The sequence below is a fragment of the Gavia stellata genome, chromosome 7 (genome assembly GCF_030936135.1).
Source record: "Gavia stellata isolate bGavSte3 chromosome 7, bGavSte3.hap2, whole genome shotgun sequence".
Classification (NCBI taxonomy): Eukaryota; Metazoa; Chordata; class Aves; order Gaviiformes; family Gaviidae; genus Gavia; species Gavia stellata.
The window spans coordinates 39,346,817-39,373,301 of record NC_082600.1 but is presented as its reverse complement, the minus strand read 5'-3'; the positions used below and the strand labels follow the sequence as shown (position 1 = coordinate 39,373,301).

The window sequence follows — 26,485 nt, the reverse complement described above, 5'->3', positions numbered from 1 at the left end:
ATTAAAGGGTTCACTTTTCTTAACTGTATTCTCATCCTTGCATGATCCAAAGACAATGATTATGCAAAGATAACTCTTGGGAAAGATGACTGCATCAGGGGCTTCTCCCCATTTCATTTGACTTTACATGTACTATCATCAACACTTCAGTATCAAAACTTCTGAAACATTATTACTACTTCTGTCTGGGGAGATAACTATTTTGACATGTCTCCTTCTATAGGCCTACCTTGCCACCTCCAGAGTGATGTTCAAAGTTGGGTTCTGGCCCCATCAGCTGTACAGAGTAATAAAGAGGTTGCCTTTATTTACTGTTACTCATTTAAAGTGTCAAAGGCAGTGAAACTGAAGAAAAAAAAGACAGGAATTTCACCGTGTTCATACATAATATAATGTTTCCATAATAAATACAGAGTAGCTCATGCTGCCAATACTGTGAAAGCAGCAGCTTTCTCGCATTTATGGCTAACGTTATTTCAGCGCTCTTAAAAAGAAAGGGTTTTTTCCTAATATCGTAGAGGTTGTATTATCCCTGAACTTCTAGCCTACAGATTAAGAGGGAGCAATAAAGACACATTCTCATTAGCAGAAGTATTAACTGTTCAGTTAATAGCTATGATGTATTCTTCGCTCCCCCTACAAAACACTGCAGTAGTAACGTCCACCTACCAATACACGCAGGTATTTGCCATGAAGATCGCATATGTCTGATCTGCAGACAGGTAGTTTCAGAGACTCAACTTTGTAGAAGTCAGATGATAACATTTGAAGACACCATTTAGAAATCTTAATTCTTGCTTTAGCAGGTCAGCAGAGACTCTTCAGAATAGCCCTCCAGTAGGGTGCTTTTGTCTTCATAAGGATCCCAGGCTTGGCTTCTTAACACTCACTGCTTCAAGTGCCAAACCCACCTTGGTGGATTCTACAGTGACCCAAATAGACACATTAAGTCTAAGGCAAGGTTTAAATTCAAAACCAGAAAAAAATAGTCCTGCTAACCAAGAAAAGAAATATGCCAGACAGGAATTTAGAGCAAGAGGGAAAGAATCAGGAAAGGATGTACAAAACAGAACTGAAACTGCTGTCAAAAGTCAGAAAAAATAAACTTTTCCCCCTAACTCCCTAAGGGAAAGAGTCATTGTTTCGTTACTTTATTCTGCAGTTCTGTTTGCATTGTATTTTACAGTGTTTACAATGATTCTCATCTTTCTACTTACATTTAAACCAAATGCTTCCCTCAGTTTTGTAGGGGTAACCACCCACAGAGTGTAGCTCTTTGTATGAATTAAGTGATGGACAATGCTTCCTTGGACTGTCAGGCAGTCAAAACTTTCTGGAACAGCACAGGCAGTAGCAGAGAAGCCTTCCCCACTACTAAAGTCTTTCTAGATCACAAATGAGAGGACCTGATGTGCACAGAAGGCTCAGGACATGAACTTCAGTTCTGCTGGCATGAAACTAACTCTTTGCTCCCTGCTCCCACCTCAAAAAAAGTCACTTAATGTGACTATCTAAATATATAATAAAAACCTTTCTATAACAGACAAGATGCATGTACTGGCTTTAATGCCATTATCTGCTGTCTGCGACAGACAACATTCAGAAAAGTGTTACTGTATATCCTGAAGAATAAATACATTTTCTGATTTCTGCAGACAGGATTCCTCAGCAGTAGCTACTCGTGCCTTTCTTCAAAGTTGCAGCAGTAACCTAGCTGCTGATTGCTGAACTTGAAAGGAAAAAAACAGGTCAAGCATCCCTACAGCACTGCCGTTTACTGCAGAGTCAAACTAGGCAACACCACTTCAAACTAGCAAGCTTTTGGTGTGCAATGTTTTCTAACTTATTCAAGTAGAGTTCACATGCCTTCCAATATGTTGGGAGTAAGACATTGCATTTTATCACTACTGCTGAACTACCCAGCAATATTACTATTACACTAGCATGAAAATCTATTTTAGCATGAAAATCTGTTTACACAGGTCATGAGTATTTTCCACACTGAAGTGACAGATGTGGCTTGTATGATGTTCCCAGCAGAACCCCTCCTGCTGAGCTCTACAAGGAATCATAGAACAGAATCATAGAATCATTTAGTTTGGAGAAGACCCTTAAGATCATTGAATCCAACTATTAACCTAACACTACCAAGTCCAGCACTAAACCACATCCCTAAGTGCCACATCTATACATCTTTTAAATACCTCCAGGGATGGTGACTCAACCGCTTCCCTGGGCAGCCTGTTCCAGTGCTCGACAACCCTTTCAGTGAAGCAATTTTTCCTAATACCCAATCTAAACCTCCCCTGGTGCAACTTGAGGCTGTTTCCTCTCGCCCTATCGGAGAAGAGACTGACACCCCCCTCGCTAGGACCTCCTTTCAGGTAGTTGTAGAGACCGATAAGGTCTCCCCTGAGCCTCCTTTTGTCCAGACTGAACAACCCCAGCTCTCTCAACCGCTCCTCACAGGACCCTTCACCAGCTTCGTTGCTCTTCTTTGGATGTGCTCCAGCACCTCAATATCTTTCTTGTAGTGAAGGGGAACATCACTAAGCTGTCAGGGTTGCCGCTATGAGATCTGCAGTTTTTAATATGTAGAAGGGGAAACAAGGACAGGGGTGTCTTCAAAAGAAGACACATTTACAGGTATCTTGATGCTGCCCCAGGTTGTTGGTATGAGTTTCCCCAGCAAGTTGCAAAATTCCTTTCCCATCAAAGCACTTCCCTTCCCCCACCACCATTTTACATATACAGTTAATCCCCGCATCCAAGCAGCAAGATGTTAGTGACTGATCTTCATACAGGCTGTTCACTCTCTAGGTTGACAGCTTTTTCACAATATTTTGTACTATAGAACTGTTTATTTTAGTGTGTTTACTTTCAGCTTGCAGAAAGGGTGATTCCAACTACACTGAACTGTTTTTCACACTTTCGGTGAGGAGCTGCAGAATACTCATGCTGATTCCTTGTTGCTAGAGGCAGACATGCTTTCCTTATTTTCTGTGGAAGTAAGTTTTAGAGCTTGTCTAGTTCTACAGTATCTCACCTTAAACACAAGTGAAGTTAACTTGTCATTGCCACCAAGTCCCTTGCAGTTAAAAGCCATCCAAGCCAGTGGGGTATCTTCAAACATGAGCTGTTTGGTCCAGGACTGACAGCTTTCCATACAAGTAGCCACCTCTAGTCCAAATTCACACAGCACTTCCCAGGTTAACTTTCCTCCATAACTTCAGTGAGTGCAATTGGAAGTGCTCAGCTAACTTTGTGCTGCAATTTGTATGTGTCTCTCCAGGGGAAGCTAAAAAAAAATACCTAACATACATATTGGTCTATTTTTGCTGTCTGCCTCCCTGAAGGGAGCAGGGTATCAGTCTTAATATAAGCAAATATGAGACCTTTGCACAATAAATCTTTGACACAGATAATTGGCAAGATTATTGCAGTCTCTCATCTTCCTTTTCAGGGCATGTTATTGAGAAAGTTGTGGCAAAACAGCTGTGGCTTTATCTGGATTCCTCAGATTTTCTGGATCTCTTTCTGTCTGGTCTAAGACCTGGCCTCAGTACAAACACATACTCAGGCTCACTGGTCAGACTTCTCACAGTGGACAAAGACCAAACTGACATTTTTAGTTGACAGACTCAAAGCAGGCTGTGATACTAGCTTCCACATACAGTTTTTTGTGACTGCTTCAGACTATGAAGAGTAAGTAGTACTCATACCATCACCACATCTGGATGAGTACAGTGAGCTTCTGCACAGAGTTAAGCAGTTTTCTTTCTTCATACATTCTGCAGGCTGCTGGGCCTGATTTCATCTGAACAAATTTGCTTTTCTGACACCAACGATCGAGGTTCCTCTTCTCATTGGAGGGTATTGCCCACCTTTTCAGCAGCCTGGACTATGGCCTATAAGAAGATGAGCCCAGGAAGAAGTAGCACCAGTAGGAAGGATCAGAAGAAGCAGGACTTGCTTTATCACTGAATAGCACAACTGAAGGGTAGGCTGCTTACTGCTTATGTGATACTATAGTGCTTGAGGGGACAGCAGGCAAGCTAATGCATTGGCAGGGAACAAGGGAGATGAAGTATCAGTAATCACTTCTCCCCATCCACCTGCAGCCACCCATGTAGGAATCACAGCATGCAAAAGACTCTTCTCCTCTCCCCTTCCCTGAGCCCAGCAACCTCTTCAAGCTGAAAAGTTATCCCAGGCACTAGCTGTCACCTAAAAAAAAAAATCTTGACATGCTGAATCACATATCATCCCCACTTCTTACAAGCTTTTTGGTCCATACCAGGAGACAAGAGATAATTGGAGGGGGAATCAAGTTTAAGAAATCTAGGGAAATTCAGCCTTACAAATAGGAAACGAAGAGTTAGAAAAAACTGATTTCATGTTGTTTGATAGGACTCCAGGCAGATACTAAGTCAGTTTAGGTCAACTGTGACCCAAGAGGAAATACCTGTTTTAAGAAATTGGGCTGACAGTTACATTAAAACTGTTTTTGTAGGTGCATGAGAAACAGCTGTGTACCTAGCCTAGCTGTAAGATTTCACAGACCTTTAAAAATTAAAGATGTGGCCACCAGTAAAGATTCCAGCCTGATTCTGTCTGAATCAGCTTGCTTATCCTTATCAATCGTGATTTTGCCGTGACTAACTGTCTGCTCCACACATTTCTCCAGTCAAGTCTCCTTGTAACCAGACACTCTCAGTTTCTCACTCTTACTTGCTCACTGTTTGTCTTTGCTCCTTTTTAATTCCAATCCTCTTAAGATTCAGAGAGGTCCTACACATTTAATCAGCGCTCTTCCAGTACGTACTTGGAAAATACTGAAACCTTTGAGAAAATATTAAAGTCAAGAAGAGGCATCTCTGCTCCTCCCAGATGAAGTTTGCCAGCTCTTGCACACAGAAAGACCACTCCTATAATTGACTTTGAAAGACTTTTTTCCTTTAGCAATTATACTAACATCTTACACATACAAATATTGTTACCAGCTCATGCACCAGTCATCTTCCCAGGTCTATTGACATGCCAGGCTGCTGGTTCATTCCCATCCCTCATCACTTTTCCAGCCCCTCCCCTCCCATTCTCAACTTGTCCAGCTTCCTAGATCTTTTTTCTCTTCCTAGTACCAGTTACAAACCCATACAACTTCACTAGCCAATTTCTCACCTAGAATTCAAGGAGAAAGAGGAAGTTATTAACCAGACCCTCAAAAACCCTAATTATACTCAGTAATCCAGCTCCATCACTGGATAGTGCTTCAATCCCTAATCCTCTGTTATTGGTTACAGCTCAAGTACCAGTGTATTCCTTTGTTTTCATAGGACTTCTGACTCCAGACTCCAGAGAAACAAGCGAGTTCAATGTTGCCCTGGTTTTGATCCATCAAGCCAGATGACAAATTTTAAATCTTGAAAGGAGATTTTATTCCTATTAGTTTTCAGTGACAGTGCAAGATAAGCATAGCCTAGTTTTCAATTGCTAACAAGCTTCTACATACCGCGTAGTTGTTGGCCACGTGGCAGTGAAGCAGTAGCTCAGTTTCTTGCAAAGATCTTTTAGAAGCACCACACTACAGTTACACTTGGGTATCAAGACAGTGCCAAGAAAGCATTAGCACTACCTAAAATAAAAGCAGAGTGGAAAAGAGCAAGTAAAAAATGCAAACTTAAATTACCCTTAAGAAAATACAAACCATCTGAAAACAACACTAAGTTGTCCTGCAGGGAATCCACCTCTGGATTCAGCTACCTTCCCCTGGGTACCCAGAGCCTGCTAAGAGCACAGGTATGTTAGGGCTCACACAGGACTAGGACTCATTGAAATTCCCAAGTCTGTCTGTGAAGTCTCTGCCAAGGAGCTTCCTTCTTCCCTCTCCCCCCACCACTGGAATTTCCTCATTTGTAAGCGGAGTGCAACACAAACTTCTTAGAAAAGTTTGCAGGGTAATTTAGTCATCATTAATCCCTAGCTAAAAGGAAGGGAAAGTTTCAGTAGGTAAAACCAGAGCCAGATTTTAAACACCTGGTGAGCAAAGTTTGAGGGAGGGAAGGTCTGAAGCTTGCACGCAAAGAGGTTGACAGCAGTATTTGGCTCCAATACACAAATTTACATCCCTTGCTTATTTTGTCATTCTCCATATTCATACCCAGAAGTGGATTCTGCTACAGAGTATGAGGACTGCCTCAGAGCAGAGATCTTCAGCTGAGCACTGTTCTTAAAATGGAGTCACAAAGTCCCCTAAATCAGATGAAGCCCAGGTTTGCAATCAACAAATGGACTACTTCTATGTGGTAACTTACATGAGAAAGTCTTGAAGCAGGAGCTGCATCTATCCTTGAGTATGGAAAGAACTTTCTTCAGAAGTGCCAAAATGTATGTATGGATCCTTAAAAACCCGTTACTGAATGAATTGCTAAAGAGCAGGAAACAAAGTTGGAGTGCCTGGTCTCCCCAAATCACAGGTCACCATGTGGTAATGACACTTGCCCCAAACATTTTTATTCAAGTCAGTTCTCTGAACTGGCAAGCTCTGAAGGTGTGTAATGTTTCAGGTGGCTAAGTACTTATAAAAAAGGCTCAGCTTGAACTGGGAAAAGATCAAGTCAAGGAATGGAAACAGAGCATCCTCACAGAAACTCAGTATAATGTGAATTTAAAGATGAGATTTTTGTTAGAAGACGGTTGTCTTGCTGTTGCCTTCTCAGGAAAATTCAAGGACCTGAAGATTCTGTGAAATGATGGCAGGTCTGATTTTAATATTTCTATGCAGAAAGGAGTTCTTGTCCAGTACTTATGTCAACTCAAAAAGAGGCAGAAATAGTGTACCTTCTCCAGAACTGCACCCCACAAGGAAAAGGATCTAAAAGACTCCTTTTTAGCTCAAAACCAGGAGATTGCTTGTATAGAAGAATGCGTAAATCAGTAGCTAGCCTTTGCAAGATTTTATAGGCTAGACTGTATTGTTCAACTGGTAGCAGTTAACCCAAATTCATTAGGTACATACTAAGTACACAGAAAAAAAAAAACAAACACCAAGTCACTCTTACTAGTTAATCCTACTTTTCCTCATCTTTTTTCTACTTAAGCAGAAGTCATCTTTAACAGCAAAAGCAGCCCATGACAAACATTACTTTCAGATAAAATTCTTCCCACATAGTACTAAATAGTTCAGGCAGAAAAAGACCATTACTGGTTTGGAGTAGCTCTACTCCTGCTGGTGGTGCCACACAATAGATTCACAACTAGATGGTACTGGAACTGCTTATCTTCATCTCACTACTTGTTAGCCAGGACTCCCCAAAAATGGGAGTCAACATCCATAGCAACAGCTACCCAAAGGCAACGTACCAGGATGGATTCATGCAGGCAATGCATAGCTAGGGACCTGCCTGACAGGTTCACTCTAGCTAGCTTATTGACTTCTATTTGTCACCTTGTCCCTGGGCATCTCACTCAATTTTCTACTTACAATCATTCCCCCAGCATAACTGTATTTTCTGATAAACTTTGCCACTTTTAGGCTTACACCTACAGTCATACTTCTCCCCATAAGCACCAAGAATAAGAGATTCCCCCACCCCTTTGATCAGGACCAGCCCACCGAAAGCAGCGGTACCACAATCCTGGACACACTGCTTTTCTCATTCGCAGAGTCTAGTTTCACTAACTGGAATACAGGATGCAAGAGCCACAAGCAATCCATCCTAACACAAATATATACACCACGCTTGCACAGCAGAAGTATCATTAAAGGTCTGTTTCAAGACACCTAATAAGCAATTGATCATAAGCTCCTACAACAACTTTCTTCACAGATGTTCTGACTACTTAGCCATGTATTTGTATTACCCTTAAGCAATGTCCATGTATGCAAAGGATGTTTATCCAAATACAAAAGTTACTTTAATAAATGACTCTACAAAAAATGAAAGAATTAAACCAGTAGTCAGAAAACAGTAGGTAGTTGCATGGAAAGCAATTCCCATAAAAAGTCCTACAGCAACAAGAAACCTTAACAAGAGAATCAGTTTGAGGTTTTTCCAATAGCTTGTTTGTGGGAAGACTTGCTCTTATGGTCACCATTAGCAGAACCGTTCACTGACCTCTAGACTTCCTCCCCACACACTAAACTGCACTGGCTTCAAGCACTGGAAGAATATCTGTGTCCTATCCACAAGGAATTGGGATTCTCAAGTCCACTACCTCTTCAGCTTACCAAGCTTAATTTCTCCTTGTGAAGAAGAGCGGAGCGATGTTGCCTGAGAAAGGTAAGTTATTTAGCCTTAATAAAATGATATTGGTAATAAACTAGGAACACCAGAGAAATCCTGTAGCTTTTGACTGTCTTAAGAACTGTTTTACATGGTGATAACATGTGGCACCAGCTTGGTATTCTAGCCTCAGAGGCTAAGCATCAGCAAGGAGCTTCAACTCAGCATTTAAGGAAAAAGCATGATACCTGCAAAGAAAACTTGCAGCAAGGAAAGATACTGACAGATCTTTAAAGGACAGCAGGCAGAATGGCAAAGGAAAGGGTTCAAATGAAAGCCCAGAACAAGTCACAGAATATTTAACTGTGAAGATCTTTCCTAAGACTCTGAGGTTTTCTAAACAAAGTCCATCACAAAGGTGGTTTTAATTACTCTCATGTCTAGTCAACCCAAATATGGTTTATCAGGAATGATCTCTATCTGCTTCAGTCTTTCAGTCCAAGTCTCTTGTCCACAATCTTATATAAGATTTAGCTCCTTGAACTTTACAATAAAGAGGAAACAATGCCAAGAATAAGCCTTTTTCCTTCTGAGATGTTTTAGAAGCAGTGAGGACAGCACATCTAGTGCCAAGGCAGCTCACAGATAGTATCACCCATCTACCTCTTATCTCGCTTCCCCTCCATAAGAACTCTTACATAACAAGCATGTGCTTCTGCAGCAAACCAATACAGCAATTAGCATGAGTTCTGTTTCAGACACTTAATACCTATAAATAAGCAGCCCAAAATAACTGAGAATTACAGAAAACGGCAAGAGACTACTACCATCTCAGGCATTCTTAGATAACTTGTCAGGAACTCTTCAGCTGGTAGTCTCCAGGCTGCATCCAGCCCCCAAGGCAGCTGAGTAATCTCTTGCCACTCAGCAAGCCTACTCTTTGGACTGGGGCTCTGGGGTGCAGAAGCATAGTGTTGAGGGGAAGGACAAGTTCTACCGTATTAGCCTGTCCCTTGAGTAATCAGCACCTCTGAATGAAAGAGCATTGCTGTATACTGATGCAATAGAAATGATGTTCCCAGTAACAGTTCCAGTACCCCAGAAGCAAAGGGGATGGAACACATCTACACTTCCATCCCAAGGCATTGCCATTTCAGAGGCTGCAAACCAGCCTCAAGGCACCAGGGTGGGACTGCCTGCGGGCAATCAAAGCCTTATGCACCAGATATGCTCCCCTCCTCATTCTCCCCACCCTCAAGCCCTTCTTCTCCATTTCCTAATGGCCCGTGGCTTCACTAGATACTACTCCCCCAGTTCTCTCCCAGACACTGGCCTTCACCCCCCTGCCATGTGTTTCCAGCAAGTCCAGTCCAAAATTCTTATTTGCTCCCTGAATTACAGGCAAAGAACCATGCTTACTTACATCAGCATCTTTATCAAGTTCCTTAAACTACAAGCTCACATTTTATCCTAAATGAAGTGGGCCTGACACCCCTCTACTCCCCCCACCCTTTCTTCAAATTTATTAGAAAGCATGAGATAAGCACTTGCCACATGAGTGACAAGGAAAACTGTTTGGAGGAACAGTTTTTCCTATTGAGCGCATTCCTGCTCTTAAATTTAAGTGAGAACATACCAGATCCTCTAGTGTATCTTATTCCAAGTTTTACCAGATTGCAGGAATGATAATGAAGAGTTTCTTCTCTGCAGTTCCCAAACCGATACAGACACAAAAGCACCCCAGACATTCTTTGCTCTTGTTTGAGCTTTAAGGCAGGGATTCTCTTTAGGTGCTGTACAACACATGAACAGGAATAATTTGGGGTCCTGTTTAAGAACAAGAATGGCCAGGATCCCATCAAATGCAACAGGATACATACTTGGCTGCCTCTTATGAAATAAAGAAGACTTATTAAAAATATCATTTTAAAACATCACCTGTTCTCTTGGCAGGGCCTGAAAACATCCCTCATTAACTGGAAATTGCATTAGACATTGCCAAACAGCTGTTTAATGGGGATATATTATAAGCATGCTGTGCAGCTTCAGAGGTTTTGCACTTCTAAGACTTCTTTTATCCATGGACTACAGCATATTTACTAGGAAAAAGGCTCCGCCACATACCTGTAAGGCAGGCATTATCCCACTCTAGGTGAAAAGCTTTAGAGATGGTAACTCACTCAAGTTCACAAAACAAGCCAGTAGAAAAGATAAAAGAGAGCACAACCTACCACCTTTCTCCAGGCATTTAATGCCCTGAAAGCTATTCTCCCCCAGCCTCCAGTCAAGTTCATAGTTACTCACCAAAAGCACATCCAAGAAAAGAGTACAATAATGCATCACTGTCATCGGATGCAGTACGTAGTTAACTCCTTATGCCTCAGAGCTCTTTCCTCTTACCTCTGAGCAATTACAGCTGCGAAGGAAACACAGGCTTCACTTACATGCAGTGTTTGAACTATAGGGAGGCGCTTGCTGATGCACGCTGGCTATCTAACATAGAAAATGGATGAACAACATTGGACAGAAGTGAATGAACAGCAGTGCTACTGCTTTAACCTAACCAGTGCAGCAAACACCCTTCAATAGGGAAGAGTTAAGCAAGAACCTATCACTGTTCTTCTATACCCCTGCATGAGTATTGCACTGGGGACAAGACAGAACACCAGTATGCATTGTCTAAGATTTTTCACTTGTCAAGGAAAGGTTAGGTAGAAATACGCAAAAGGTGGTACAAAAGCTAGAGTCAGTCCAGTTGAGTGAATACATGGCATGCTTATCATGGAGTTACTTGACTTGTTTGGGCTTTTAAAGAAGTTACATACACACTAATCTAAGTCCAAGAGTTAGTAGAACTTGAGACTTAAGACCCGTGCAGTTGTAAGAGTAATGTGCCACAGTTTTTCTTACAAAACTAAGTTATAACTTCATTAGTAGCTTACCCAAAACCATAAGATGCCTCTTCACTACTGAGGGTTGGTAAGTTATTCCTTTATTGGCCTGCGAAGGCCTGCTCCCCCTCCCACAACAGCTGATACCTTCCCCACAAAGGAGAGGGGTCAAAACGGAGTAGAAATTCAACACTAACCTGATGCTCCAAGTTTGACAGAGAGACTTAGATTGTCCATATAAGACTCTGGAGCTTTCCATCACATTTGACATGTTTACTCGTTGTTTGAAAGACTTGAAAATCCTCTTAAGTTACCTAATCACATCCTGTGGCAAGTTGAAGATACTTGACATTCCTCCCTTCCCTTTCCCCACCTTTGGGGCAAGCTAAGTGTAAACATGGCACCAACCCAACTACAGCAGAGCCAAGTACCATTTAGGATCTCAAAGGAGTATGCTGTGCCCTCAGAGGTTAGCACAACACAGGAGGTCCAGGCACTGTCCCTTCCCATCACCTAACTGGCCTGTGGGATAGAAAGCATTGGGAGAGGCAGTGAAGGATGAGTTTGTTTTCTATTCCAGTGCTGGCACTTCCTCTCAGCTGCAAATCTAGAAACACATGGCAGCTCCTTTGTAAAAGAAAAAATAATCACTCATCCATCTAACTAGGAACAGGAAAAGGGTAAGGCACCCCAAAAGAAGCAATGGGGCCGCACGTGCAAAAAGGCAGAGACCCCCTTCAAATTCTTAATTTACTAGAGGCAGACAAGAAAGGAGCCAGAAAAAGTAGCCAGTCTGATGTGGCATTTAATTCTCAAGACGACTCACAGCTTGCATAGATTCTTCCTGGAAACTTCCAGGGCAATTCCTTTGGACTGTTCCCACTCTGCAAATTTGTGGCAGAATATGCACGCTGCTGACAATCCAGCTAAGTATACTTACGATAGGAGAAGATCAAATAGAACTGCTGTTAACATCATTCCCTTTCACAGAGAAACCCACTCAGCTGCTGACAAGCTCAGAGTTAAAAATATCAGATCTAAGGCATGTACCTTTGCGGGACACCAACAGCTATAGGCTTTGGCAGATGCACCCAAGCCAACTGCTCAAAGAGGGTACAGAAGTTGCATGCTGGCTTTAGCAACTGTTTTGCCATCTCAGTATTGCTGCTCCCTATCCAGCACAGTAACATCCACCAAGTTCAGCTTCAGACAGGGTTGACTGGATAAACTCAGCAATACAACTGTAATCAAGTATAGTAGCTGAAGAGTCCAATTCAGTGCTTAATCATTGGAGTACAGATCTGCTGAAACACTGGTTGAGAGCCTTAAAGGATTTCCTCACCTGCTAAATAATGATCTCGTTTCTAGACTTGAGCAGAAGCCTGACTAGTTTCTACCTTTACCTATTTCTTATTTAGACAAGTCCACATTGTACAGAATGAAGCAGCAATCAGCATATGCTTAACTCCTCAGACATGTAGCCATGTCTGTGCAGAAGCACTACATGGCAAGGTAAATTTAGATACTGTAGAACTAGGAAATATGAAGCTGCAGTAGGTATGACAGGGAAAAGAGACACCGCACTGAATTTGTTCAGAGGCTTTATTCCCTTCCTTCTGAAGTAAACAAACCACTGAACTGAAAAAAGAAGGATCAAGGAAGTATTTTGGCATCTATACGTCCACTGTGTTAGTATCGGACAAGGTATCCTTAAGACAAAGTTATGTGATTTACTTCATTGAAGAATTACTCAAGATCCTTCAATTCTTGTGACAAAGCCTTAACACACTGGGGGAGCACCACTTCAAAGAACATAATCTAAAGAGAAAAGACAAGTCTTATTGCATTTTAGGCTCATTTTTTTTTACCATGTTGAAGCTATTTAGGAGTTTTCCAAGTTAAAACACAAACTGAGCAAATTAACAGAACAGAGATTCTCTAATTCACAAGCACAGCCAGGTTGGGTTAAGTCTTCAAAAGCCAGATGCATAACCCAATCTTTGTTCATGCACTACAATCTACTAACTACAACTTCCACTACTTTTATTAGTTGCTTCCAGAGGTAATTGCTCAATTTCCAGTTTAAAGCATTTTATACTAAGCATGCAAGAAAGACATCTTTGAGACACCTTATCAGTATGCTGCACACCAATGCATACACCTCCAAATGGCACGAACGGCCAATTAATTATATCATTGGTCAGGCAGACTATTCAAGTGGAATTAAAGCATCTAATTAACTTTCACCCACAACATACTGAATGAAAGTTGAACTACTACATCATTATTAGAAGCCACACTAAATTTAAAGATCAGATTTAAAGGCAAGAGTCTTGCAAGCAGTTTTGATCTTGAAAACTCCTTAAGGCATATTCCAGTTTTCCTTTTTGGTAGTAAGCAAGTGCAGGCAGCCAATTATGCCACCAAACACCTATAGCCACACAAACACTGAACATCCCAGGTTTTAGCCCTCAAAAGAACAAGAAACAGTGTTAGAGAGCGCAGAGGCAACAGCATTCAAAGCTAAGCAGTTACTTTAGGAGATTGACCTGTTAGGAGCTCACCTGTAGCTGATTTGCCCATACAGACCTCCAACTGCCCTGAGTCCCCAAGTCTGTACAGTCTTCCATGGCTCTTACACTGTAGATAAAGTGGTGTGCATTTTATCTACATGGTGTGAGGTAAAACAGGCTTTACCTCACACTGCTGATGCAGTTCTGCACTGTGCAATACTGAAAGTCCCTCTTGGCTAGCTTACCATTTTAGTGTCAGAGTATCCAATTCTTTTCTTAAAACCCAGGCTCTTACAGAAGGGAATGCTGAAACTCTTCTGCAGTGAGCTCCTCAGGGAATGTTTATTCCCAGCCTAAAAAGGCAAAAGTGCCCCCAGATCTCACTTCTGGAATGCTTGGCATTCTGTAATATTTAAATAATTCCAGTTGGGAAGCATTTCCTGGATGTTTTCCGTTGTTCCTCCTCATACAGTTACGGCATAGCTGTGTCCCCAGAACACACACCTCCAGCTACCTCTTCCTGCTGAGCAGAAGACCCGACCGAGGCTGGTGTTCTAGCTAACAAGCCAGCCACTCCTCGTACAGTCAAAGCCACTAGAGGGCATTGAAATTTACTCTGAAAATAGGATTCAGCGTGAGAGACAGGCCTTGCCCCATGCTTTATAGGGAAGACAGAGACTTTCGTACTGGCTTTCTCTACTTAAAGTCCTCTGTCCACAGGGATCATGTCACCATTTGGATGCTCACGCCTAGAACCACATGACAGACATCCCACGGTTATCATAACTGCCTTAATGCAAGATTTGAGCCTTTAGCTTATGTTAGCAAATTCACCTCATCAAGCCACAAATCGTGTCAACCAGTATCTTCCCACCCTGGCACACTACTGTGTACATTGGTCAAGTTTTTGCCATCTCCTCTCAATTTTTTGGTAATTTGGAAGGCAGAAAGGATTTCTGAGTATTCTCTGCCCCACCTGCAGACAGCAATACCGTCTTCTTCCCTTCTAGGCTAAGTTCAACATTGCTACATGTTCCAGACCTACTTTCCTCATTCCCATCAAGTGCCTTGTTCACAGTTGCAGAGTGAATGCTTTAACATACTGTGTTTACATACACCCATGACAGATTTTCACTTCTGCATGCTGCAAACCTAAACAAGGAGAACAGAAGGCGACTGACAATCCTGCATTCAGATTTAACAAGCAACAGATGAGCAGAGAAGCCCTGCACTCAGCTGAATCATCTCACTGTTCTATTTCAAGGAAGTACTTAAATATTTGACAATGGAGAATAAAAAGCAGCTGTCAAGAACCTCACACAGGTTGGCCATGGGACATAATAGCAAAGAGAACATAGATGTTAAAAGCCCAAACTAATAGACTGTCCTAGCTAGGCTAAACCTAGTTCATCACACCCATACCTGAGGGCTCAGAGTTTCCTTTCCCTGTTCAGACAAAGACCTTTCAGGGTATATATACATAGCGCCAAACCTATCCACCAAAATGTCTTGAAAATTCAGTTTCTAGTGCACTGCAGACAACTCTTCCAGGTTTTGAGGAGTCACATCATCCCCTCAAGTGCTGCTGCACATCCAGTTTGAAACCAGCTTGCCCAGGGCATCACTCAGCAGTGTCATAACCAGTGTGATACAACCACATTATGCCAGGGGTTGCAACTTGCCCTTGTACAGTTCAGTAAGTGGGAGTACATGACGAAGTATGCCGATTTAGAGCATCTCCAGGTCATCCACCCAGCTCCATGAGGTACAGACAATGCTCTTATCAGATCACAGGCATGTCTTCTACAGTTGTTGGCAAAGGTGGGCATCCTTGCAGAGTTCAAACATATGTGTAAATAATTTGGATTTACTCACCACCACTATACCAGGTATGCAGGGAAAGCTTCCAGACAAGTGGCAGGATAAAACTAATTACAATGCCAAGGTTGGGACACACAAGTTACCCCAGATCTCTGCTGGAGAGATGTATAGTTTTCTTTTAGCAGGTAAGTTCTTGTAGATAGCCAATATGGTTGTTTAAAGCAAGCCCGGACGATTCTGGTGTTCAATTATGCCTATACTAGGTGTAGCATAGGTAGAAAGCTCTGCCAGCACAGGACACCAGCAAAGTGTTCCCGTGTTAGAAGCAGAGAGATTTGTCTTCAGCTGAAATTAGCCCAGACTCCCTTAACTATTCTCACATTGAATTGGTCTGCCTCATTTCACATTAGCAAAGAAATAATCTACTATTTCTTTGAGACATATATCCTATTCAAGGTGGAGGGGAATAAATCCTCCCTATTCAACAAGCTTTATGAAAAGCATCAGCCTACTCTATCTTTAAAAAGCTGAAGAAAGAGTTTGTGTTACACTTCTTTGGAATTAAAGTTACTCCTCATGCATGTGAGACTGCTCTTACACTTGTCTGGAACATCATACCGGAACACTGCAACTCTTAGCACAAATCTGGGTGGAGTAGGGGTCTATTGTATTTTTTTAGTAGATGTTAACATTCGTTCCTATTCTCAGCTATCACAACTCATGGTGAGTACACACAAGCTCTGCTTTTGCTAAGGAGACAGCATGAAGAACTTTGCATTATGAACAGTACAAAAAAAGAGACTCTTGTTACTCTGAACAGAGGGTAGGGAGCGCAACTGTAACTTAGCATAGCTCCCAAGTGTACTCTACAGCAAAGGAAAGCAGTGTTTTATCTTTAGAGTTTAACTTGTAGCAGAGACTCAGAGCTGCAACTCCTTTTTTCACAGGGATTAGATAACGGGACAGCATTAAAGTTCATAACTAGCACTTCCAGGGTTTGCCTGGAGCTCTTAAGTACAACTCTGGGATTTACCGCACATTGTGTACCTATCCAGTGTTGCTATTGTCATGCTATTGCCTCTTGCTTAAGACTAAATACCAGGTATTTTATACATCTCCGATCCAGTAATGTCCAAGCAGTCCAACTATGGGTGGTGGGAAGAGTTAATGAACTAGGCTTTGAGAGCAGGTAAGAAGCTGGGCTTCTGAAACAGGAAAGATGCACCTACTGTCAATGTAAGTTGAGTGTCCAGTCTCCAAAAGGTAACAGTTGCATGCAGCAACGGATTTTTTAAATACTGTGCTTTTAGAAGCTATTTCAAAAGTTAACCTTACTCAATTCACTAGTATGTTGCATGAAAGAAACAGCTGAAACACTTCCAAGTGCCTTAATTGCCTGTTAACTAGAAGTGCTATGTCAGTAGGAACAGAAAGAGCCCATTTTCAGCATGGTCCATCCCTACAGCCAGCACAGGCTGGCAATCAGGAACTGCAGTATCATAGTGAGAGCTCCCGTAGTCTAAAAGTTGCTCAACTTCCAAGATGTGTCAGTGCTTCAACCAGGAGGCTAGAGCTGTCCTTCATCCACACTTGACCACCAAGGCAACTGATTAAATCCAGCTCCAGCCATACAACTAGCAGGCAAAATTTAAGTGTCAGTCCTGCCACAGGAGTCAGTGGTCTGGCTGTAGCTCACAGCAGGCCAAAGCAACAAGTTCAACATATGGCAGGGGATCAGAAAACACACTCAGACGTGAGCTTGGAGACACAAATCAACAGTATGGATGCAGTATAAATGATTGTTTATGGGTTGAAAAACAGACTGGAAACAGGAGGCTGTTACAGCTCAGGAGTACTCAACTAAGCTTGTTGTCTTTTGCCCTTAATTGCCGACAATCTCAACTCAAACAGTGGTACTTCTACAGCTAGGACAGACTTTTTTCCATGAATTGCTTTATTTTACTTAAAGCTTGTACGTTCCACAAAATCCTGCCAAAAGGCAGCAAGCAATGCAAGAAAGGAAGTACAGTTTTATTACTGCTTTAAAGTGTAAGGTCAGTAAGTGCTTGTGAATTACTGCAGTGGCATAGACACTTTAGGTAAAGGCCTAAACCCTCAGATTAAAATGTTAGAGAAGTTGGCAGATTCTGGAAACTTAAAAAGGTTTATTTCTATCCTGTTTGAAGACTGTTTGTGACCAAAATTACTAACTTCTTGCTGTCCAGCAAAAGACAGAACTTAAAGACAACTATCAGAGAAAGGTTTTAGCCTCAGGCAACAGTAAAAAACTCAAGAGATAAGAGAATTGAAGTTTTGGTCATTGACATACAGGATATTTAAGTAGGCAACCTAAGTATTTGGGCAGCAGCTTTTCTCTGAAGCCTCTTCTGTTGAGGTATTTCATATTCCTTTCCACTATCAAGCACAGAGAATTAGCACTATTACATGTCAAGTTTCAGCACCTGCAACTTAAACTTTAAGAAGAAAATTGCTCACAAATTAAAACTGGTATAAAGTTTTATCATGATCTTATGCCTCATTGGATAGCACTGACTAACTCCAGCTTGGCTTTTGGCTGATAAGGGCCAAACACTTTCATCAGGGAATCAAAGCATGGGGGCTTGTCCACACCCAAGGATGCAGAACACCAGATCCAGATGTTATATAGATGCTCCTATAAGTTTCCCAGGTTGAAGTTCGTCAGGATTTACAATATCTGGCACTCCTCTTTCAGAATTATTCAGTATCAGGACCAGTAATAGCACTTCTTCCCATTGTTAACTGTGCTCTCTTCCTCTTTCAAAAGGGGAAGATGAAAAGCCAATCCCTAGGTTTGGCTGTGACAGCCTTGCAGTGCCATGCCAAGATTTTCAGAGGCTCCTCAAGGAGCCAGAACTTACAGAAATTAATAGTATCTAGGTGCTTGAATTCCTGTGGGATTTAGCACCCATCACCCACCCAACTCACTGACAGAGAACTTGCATCAGTACCTCATGATCTGAAACATCATTAGTGTGTAGAAGCTAGAATCCCAAAAAAACTTATCAAGTAAGGTGATCAGGCTTTCCCCTTCCTTACTACGTAAGTTACTCCCCGTAAGTCACACACATGCCTGCAAAACAGCTGTTCAAAATCAGTACAGAACAGCAGTACTCTGGAAGCACAGCGGCTCACATGGAAAAAACAGCATAGCACATTCAATACTGAAATCTATATTCATATGGGAACAGAACCTGAAAGTACTCAGGCAATTTGAGGCTACATCTTAAAAAAATGAAAAACACTGAGAGTAGAATATATGTTAGACTACATCTTCTGAGTTTGTTTAGGTGCACTGGCACCTTTCACAACAAAACCGTATGCAACCTCTATAAGACATCCACACTGCCTTGAAAAGGATTGAGGCAGTTGACTTCAGGGCACAACCAGTTTGACTGAGGTGCGAACTCTATGTTGGTGGCACTTCCAGAAGCACAGGCACATCCATTGCTGACTCTACTGGAGGCTTTCCAGGCCAAGACAACATTGCTTCTTCAGCCTGTAGACTAACAGTGTAGAACCTGCTCTAACCAGCTGTGTTGGGTTTACATGGCAAGGTTTTGGTAGCAGCATGGTGCAGATGTGGCCTCTGTGAGAAGTCAGGGGCTGCCCCATGCTGGGCACAGCTGATTCCGCAGCATACCCACTGCAGACCAAAGGTGAGCCCATCAGCCAAGTTGGCGCTGCCTCTGAAAACATACTTAAAAGGCAAAATGTCAAATGGGGGAAGGAGGAAGTGTGAGAAGCCCCAGTACAAAAAGGTCAGAGAAGGAGGTGCTCTAGATACCAAAGCAGAGATTCTTCTGCAGCCCATAGAAGAGACCATGGTGGAGCAGGTATTGCCCTGCAGCTGGAGCAGGGGAAGAAGTGAGGAGGGGCTGGTTGACTTTGCCCAGCTGCCAGACCACACCAGCAAGAAGAAAAGCAGAAAACTTTCCAGTTCGCAGATTCTAGGCACCATCCTCACACTTCAGCTAAGAACTGCCCATGCCATTTGGTCCTGTAGATAACTTAGTGCCATCTTGCTTATCATTAGAGGTGACTGTAGCATAAGTGAGACCTAAGAAATACAGGGATAGTTTGAAATCTAGAAAGGAAGCTTTCCCTGGCATAAATGAATAAACCAGCAAATAAATCAACCAAGGGAAGGAATGGGGAATTAAGAGAATGCAAATGATTAATTACAGTGCTGTTTAATCTTGTCACATTGACTGACATCAAGTCAGAGGTTCTGAGCTCTCCCATCTTTCCAGGAGAACTGTTGACCTTTCAGACTGATAAAGAAACATCTGCCTTTTGTTTCTTTTCTAGCCTAAGAGCTTATATTGCAATTACCAGAGTGGATTCCAAGCTTCAACTAGGACAGACACTTGCCAGTTATTCATTGAGCCCTCCACAGTTGCCTCTTTAGTAGCTTATAGTGTTTGTTGAATCACTGCCATTTGAGTTTTAAAGTGGGATGACTTCATAATATTACTCAATGCTCACAAAGACTTCCCCCAAAGGGGAAATCACACTTAAAGGGAAGCTTCCTACAAAGTCAAGCTCACTGTCTGAAAGCAGTAGGTTCAACTAAAACTGTTCAAGCTGAACAGCCTCTGCAATACAGCACTAGATTTAACATAGATGTTGCCCTATAATACACCTAGAAAGATTCCCAAGAGCCAGCTGTACATTCTAACCATCATCAGCTGAGAGAGCAAGATAACACTGTGTACTGTCAGCTTCCTCCCCAGAAAATACCTATACAGAGGCGTGTGTCACCCTAAAGCAGGGGGAAAACTTCCTGGTGTTTTACCTTTACTTCAGGGATCTGGAGCTCCAAGCCAAGTGCTCAAGATGAATAAGCAGCCAGGCAGCAGCTTGACACGAGTTTCAGTTAGAGTTGATATTGCAACCCAGCAACTGCTTTATCAGCAAAAATAAGGGCAGAGCTGGGGAATCAGGAAGAAGGTGGCACTCCCTAGTCTTTGGAAAAGAAATTCTTCCTTAAACCCTGTCCCCTGCCTACTTTAAAAGTTTTCCTCTATTCAGAGCCATCAAATCCTGATTGCAATTTAGTGCAGGGCATTAACTAAGCAAGCTTCATCAGTGTCAGCATTTATAAATGCTGTCTTCAGTTAGGACCTGGGGATCTTGATTGACAGCCAGCTGAATGTGAGCCAGTAGTGTGCCCATGTGGCCAAGAAGGCCAACAGCTTCCTAGCTTGTATCAGAAATAGTGTGGCCAACAGGAGTAGGGAGGTGATCGTGCCCCTGTACTCAGCACTGGTGAGGCTGCACCTCAAATACTGTGTTCAGTTTTGGACCCCTCACCACAAGAAGGACATTGAGGTGCTGGAGCATGTCCAGAGAAGGGCAACGAAGCTGGTGAGGGGTCTGGAGCACAAGTCTCATGAGGAGCAGCTGAGGGAACTGGGGTTGTTCAGTCTGCAGAAGAGGAGGCTGAGGGGAGACCTTATCACTCTCTATAATTACCCGAAAGGAGGTTGTGGTGACGTGGGTGCTGGTCTCTTCTCCCAAGTGACTAGCAACAGGACAAGAGGAAATGGCCTCAAGTTGTGCCAAGGGAGGTTCAGGCTGGATATTAGGAAAAAATTCTTTACTGAGAGAGTGGTGAAACACTGGAACAGGCTGCCCAGGGAGGTGGTAGAGTCACCATCACTGGAGGTGTTCAAGGAACATGTGGACATGGCATTGCAGGACATGGTTTAGTGGACATGGTGGTGTTGGGTTGATGGTTGGACTTGATGATCTTAAAGGTCTTTTCCAACCTTAGTGATTCTGTGAATCCAGTAATGACTTTATTCAGATGTTTTGTGTAAACAACACCTAGCACTGGTGCCAATCACTTCACAACAATAACAAATGCCAAGAGAGTCTTGTATTTTTACATCAGCATCTCCTAGTGAAACAAAAGCCACTAGCAAGTCCCACTAAAGCAATTTTAGATAAGTATGGTTCTACCCATCTGAACACTGGCATGAGATTTAACAAGATTATCTCTTCTCACTTGATCCTAATTGGTTGCCTTAGGAAATGCATAGATAGGCATGAACATTAGTCTGCCATACAGTGAAGAGTTGACATGCTTGGCTTAGGTTGTTTGTGGTAATCCCTAGGTTTGCTTTCTAATAAATACTAACCAGAGTCAAGCCAAAGATAACACCCTATTTTGTCCTCTTAATCTGAGGTGACCTCATCATGTCTATCATCAGCCTCTGGCACTTCCTGAATATAAGTGCTTGTATTCTCCATGGTTTCATGCAAGGTGAAGACAAGAAAAGAGAACTGAAAGGCATCTTTAGCTTTTGCTCTGACATGCTGGACTTAATCATTACACTGAAAGGTTGGTTACATATCTACACCTGAGAAGAGTTTATCAAAGCTGAACAAACTGAAGGAAAGCATGTCAGGTGGAAAATGTATGTGCAGTTTAACTTTATTTACTTGCCCCAGTGATTTCCAAAGAAAAGCATGAATTCCTGAAGTTGGACTCACCTTTGCCAGAAGGAAGGCTTCAGGCAGGGCTCAGCAAGAACTACCAAGTTCAGAACTGTTCTCCCACTCTCCTTGCCCTGCCTGAACAGAGGCATACACAGAGAGTACACATCTTGGAGGGTGTGGAGCAGAGTTTGACAAGAGTCTGAACATAAGGAAAGAGCTAGTCAGAAGCTTTTAATCTACAGCTATTCTCAAGGTGACACTACCAGTGGGCAGGTTAACTTGGAAGTAGCTATAGTGGAGGCTCCCCACTTAAGAAAATGTCCACATCTGACCCTAAGAAAAGCAATAATGAGCTAAGAGTTGCATGGGACACTGGAGAAGGTATCAAGTTTAACAGGAAGAACAGTTACTGTGGTAAGATACCTACCTTTAAGGAAAAAGGGATAAACCTTTGGAACTCAATATTCTTTGCTAGAGAGAAAAACCTGCTGACAACTGAAGTTAGACTTTCTATTTGGGACTGTCATTCACTCAACAGCACAAGTGTTACTTGTGGTTTTTAAAGTTTCAACTAAAATCAAATCCTTCTTTGCGAACTGCATGGGATTTTCCTACTGAACTCTTCCCATCTATTCTGGGGCTCCTGGGGCAGCGGGGGAAGTCCCTGGGTTATGTGAAGCAATTGTGGAAGCTTTTTTAGTTTTAGTTTGTCTTCATGCCAGCAGAACTAGAAGCAAATCTTGGAGACTTTTGGGTAAAGTCTTAGTTTAAGTTTCCTGTTGGAACGCTAAGTTTATTTCTGACATTCACCAGCTATTCGAGCTAGATCGGAGTCTCAAATCTTTGGGCTCAAAATGTACTTGTCATACAACTGGGTCAATTCCAGAGATGTTGAAGGGCAGGTTTTAAGAATGCTCAAATTTACTCAAGCGTGGCAGATTTTTTCCTCCCACTCAGTTCCAATTTCAGCACCAGAAAACCCCAGTGTTCTAGAAAACATACTGAGTTTTTTGTGAAGTTAACTCTACAGGCAAAACTCAATTTGGAAGTTGAGGCTGATTTTTAATTTCTTCCATGAAAGAACTATACACACGAACCAGGATAACTTCATCCTCCTAGGATAAGAGCTAACATAACTACACATTATAGCTGTTCATACACCGACAGATTTTACAAAACAGAGCAGATGCGTTAAGGTGCTTTGTTCTATGCATGTTTTTACATCCAGAGTAAAAATCTTCAAATCATACACTGCAGTATTTTGATGAGCAACAACTAGCTTTAGTTCCAATACTGCTGCCAAAGTCCTTCAGGTAAAGAAGCACTTTTTCTTTGTGGTCAAGAAAAGCTCAACTTCTTTCTGTTCCCAATCCAAGTAGTTTGGAAATCCTTTAGGTATCCATCATTCACAATAAAAATCCTGAAATTTAGATAGTCTCATTGACAACTGAGGACAAAGACAAGAAAAGCATCAGCAGCCCTAGTTTCACACTGATTGCTCCCACTCCCCATCCTATTCACCCTCAAGAGGCACCTATACTAGTGACAACATGGCAGAAGTTTAACTTGACTAGCTATTTAAAGCTCCATCAGCCACCTTAAACGTAATCCTGATTTTCAGGGTGTGCGTAACTGATAGGTGAGCTGTGAAGTTCAGGAGAGTTCCTGCAATTGGATTTTAACAACTCTGCAAGTTTTAAGAAAGGTAATAGCTTAGGTGACAGCTCAAGTCCAGCAGAATACAATTTTTTTCTGCCAACACACTTGTTATTTCAGGGGAACTGAGGTGAGGACAAAACCTGGTGGCCTTGGAAAACTTAAGTCTTCAACAGCTACAGCCAGTTACATCCAGACTACTTTGGAGCCAACTGGCCTGCCTCAATGTAAGAGTCCTTAATTTTAAAAAAATCACCACCAAGTTGGAGCATAAAGCACTTTCAGAGTTCACTGTGGAGAGAATGCTCAGGTCCTTGGAAGTTCCTGAAGATGAGCATCCAAAAAAATAAATTTGGGCTGACATACTTCCAGACAATGGGTTTAACCATCATTAATATGCTATCACCAGCAAAGTATGTTTATGTCCATTTTGTAAATGTCTAAGTAATTGCAGCTACTACTCCTTCTACAGTTCAAGCTTAAATTAGGAAGAGTAAAGTGGGTGCAAGACCAGTTACTGCCACTGAGAGAACATCCTGCCTCAATGCAGCAGAACATCACTGGCTCTACAGAGCACCTAACAAGCCAAAGCCTATAGAGGACAGCTTTGACTTTCAATCCTGCACCTAAGGGTGTGATTCCTGCTAAAAATACTGGCTGTACCTGTGTAATAGTAAAGAAGAAAAGATAGCCTGTAGACACTGACAAAGTCAGAGGAATGCTGGTAGCAACCCTGATAAAAATTCATAGCAAATTCCATCAATGTTTACCCCCTTATGCAAAGCACGAGCTTCTTGTTAGGTAGCTCAGCCACCACTGAAATACCTTCTTCCACCATTAGGTATTACCTATTCATATAAGCAGTAGCCACTCTGCCATCACTTCAGATTTCACCTATAAAGCTGCAGGACAGCATCTCTAGAATAACCTGAGGCCTTTAGGTACAGCAGCCAGAAGCACCATTCTCTTACAGTCAAGAAGAGAACTCGTGGGCTTGTACACATGTACAGTGCACTTAAGATATCCTACCCCATGGCAATCACTTTCACAAGCTAAGTTAAAGCTCTAGTTCGTAGGATAGATTTCTGCATCTAGCATAATTTTCAGGAATATTTCAGATGCATTGCATCTAATTGAGGTCAAATAACACCAGCAGCAGCAGCACTGAGAATCCAACTGGCTACAACAGCAGGAAGATATGGCAGCAGCACTACATTGCTGCCTTACACCAGATCCCTTACCTGACAGAACTCCAAAGCCTTGGAGGTAGATATTGGTATAGGTTTTAAGTTAAAAGGGTGGAGCAAGTTCTTCTAGATTTACATATTTTTAGATTAAGACACAGAAAGGGAAACAAGTGAAAATCTCTAGATCTGTGTAGCAAAAAACCCAGTGTTCACTGCATGAACAGCCCTGTTCATTTTATACATACCAGTCTTACAGACTTCTGCCTTAGAAGTATTTTGCTTCCACTAAGACTGGAAAATGTACACATTAAAACTCACCTTTCCCTTACAGTTTTGAAGCAGATTATCCTCTAGTATTCCAGACACATACACATTTTTAAAAGCTACTTTTGCACACAGCTTATCTACTTTTGCAACATTTGCCTGCTCATTTTCAAGAGTAGAGGAATAAGCCAAATGCAAAACTCCAGGCAGAAGCCAACAAAAGTTACCACCATTCTGTATGGTAACTAGACCCAAATCAGAAGTAGCTACTTGGCTCAGACAGAAACCCCTTTATCTGGCCAGTATCCACAAACTCCAACTCATTTAATATCTTCTACTTGGAAATTACACCCAAGAGCTTCTGACTTTTTAGTTCTTAACCTGCACCTCATTCCACCAAGTATTTGTTTAAGCCTAAGTGTAGACTGCCTGTAAATCCGCTTCAAAGAAATGGGAAGGGAAATGGTTTGATGCACCAGCTAGAGTAGGTTCTTTAACCTTCATGCTACTCAAGGGAGTCTATGCTGCAACAAAAGATTATCATCCTATCTGCTTCTGACTAGTGTGTATCTGGTACACACAGAAGCAAGATCTAGACATAGTATACATCTGGACATCTTTCCTAGGCATGTGTCCCTGTTGTACATTAAAGGATACCACTACCTTTACCAGGTGTTTTCACCTGAGGATGCTTCCTTATCTATTTCATTCCTAGTTCACTCCTCTATACCAGAGGTAGCCACACTGCTGCTTCTGCAGCCCAAGGAGCAGCCATGAGTCCACTCAGTTTCATGGTGGCCATAGAACATAGATAGTTACCTTTACATTAAGACTGTATTGGATTGTTTTAATTTGCTGGAGTGTCAAACCCTGAAGTATTAGAATTACAACTGAAGGATCAGATGATCCCATATTTCAGGTTCCCTGTATAACTAAAGAAAAAGAGTTCTTAACCCAATACTCTGGAACTCCACAAGAGTATAGAACAAGCACTATTCCATGGATGACAACAAGCCTAAATATAGCAGCTAAGCTAGTGGACTTTTCTCCTCAGAAGGCAGAGTATGGCTTCCCCATGCAATTGAAGTGATTGATCTCAGCTGCAGAACAGGGAAGGTAACAGGGATGGACAACATTTTCTACATTCCTTCTAGTCTATGACCCAGCTAATGGTAACAGAGGACTGGTAGCCAAGAGAAACTCTGAAACAGAATCTGCCCACTAAGTGTTTGGAACCTCTCCTCTCTATTTGAGGATCAGCACTTCCCGCTGGATATGATTCCAACTATCCTAACTGGACCAGTGGCCAAGAAAAACCTCAGAAAAGCAAGTTATTTCATCTGTCCTACTTCGCCATCTTCCTTATTCCTACGCACCTTCCCTTCCACCTCCTATGATTCTTTCTATCAGACACTCACCCATGAGAAAGCCCTCACCTTTAC

The 26,485-nt window shown here is 42.1% G+C and overlaps 1 protein-coding gene across 1 annotated transcript in view; it reads right to left on the bottom strand.

The window, feature by feature from the left end:
- The window catches only part of SMOC1 (SPARC related modular calcium binding 1), a 135,039-nt gene that overhangs the window by 108,141 nt on the left and 413 nt on the right, over positions 1-26,485 (bottom strand). The window lies entirely within an intron of this gene.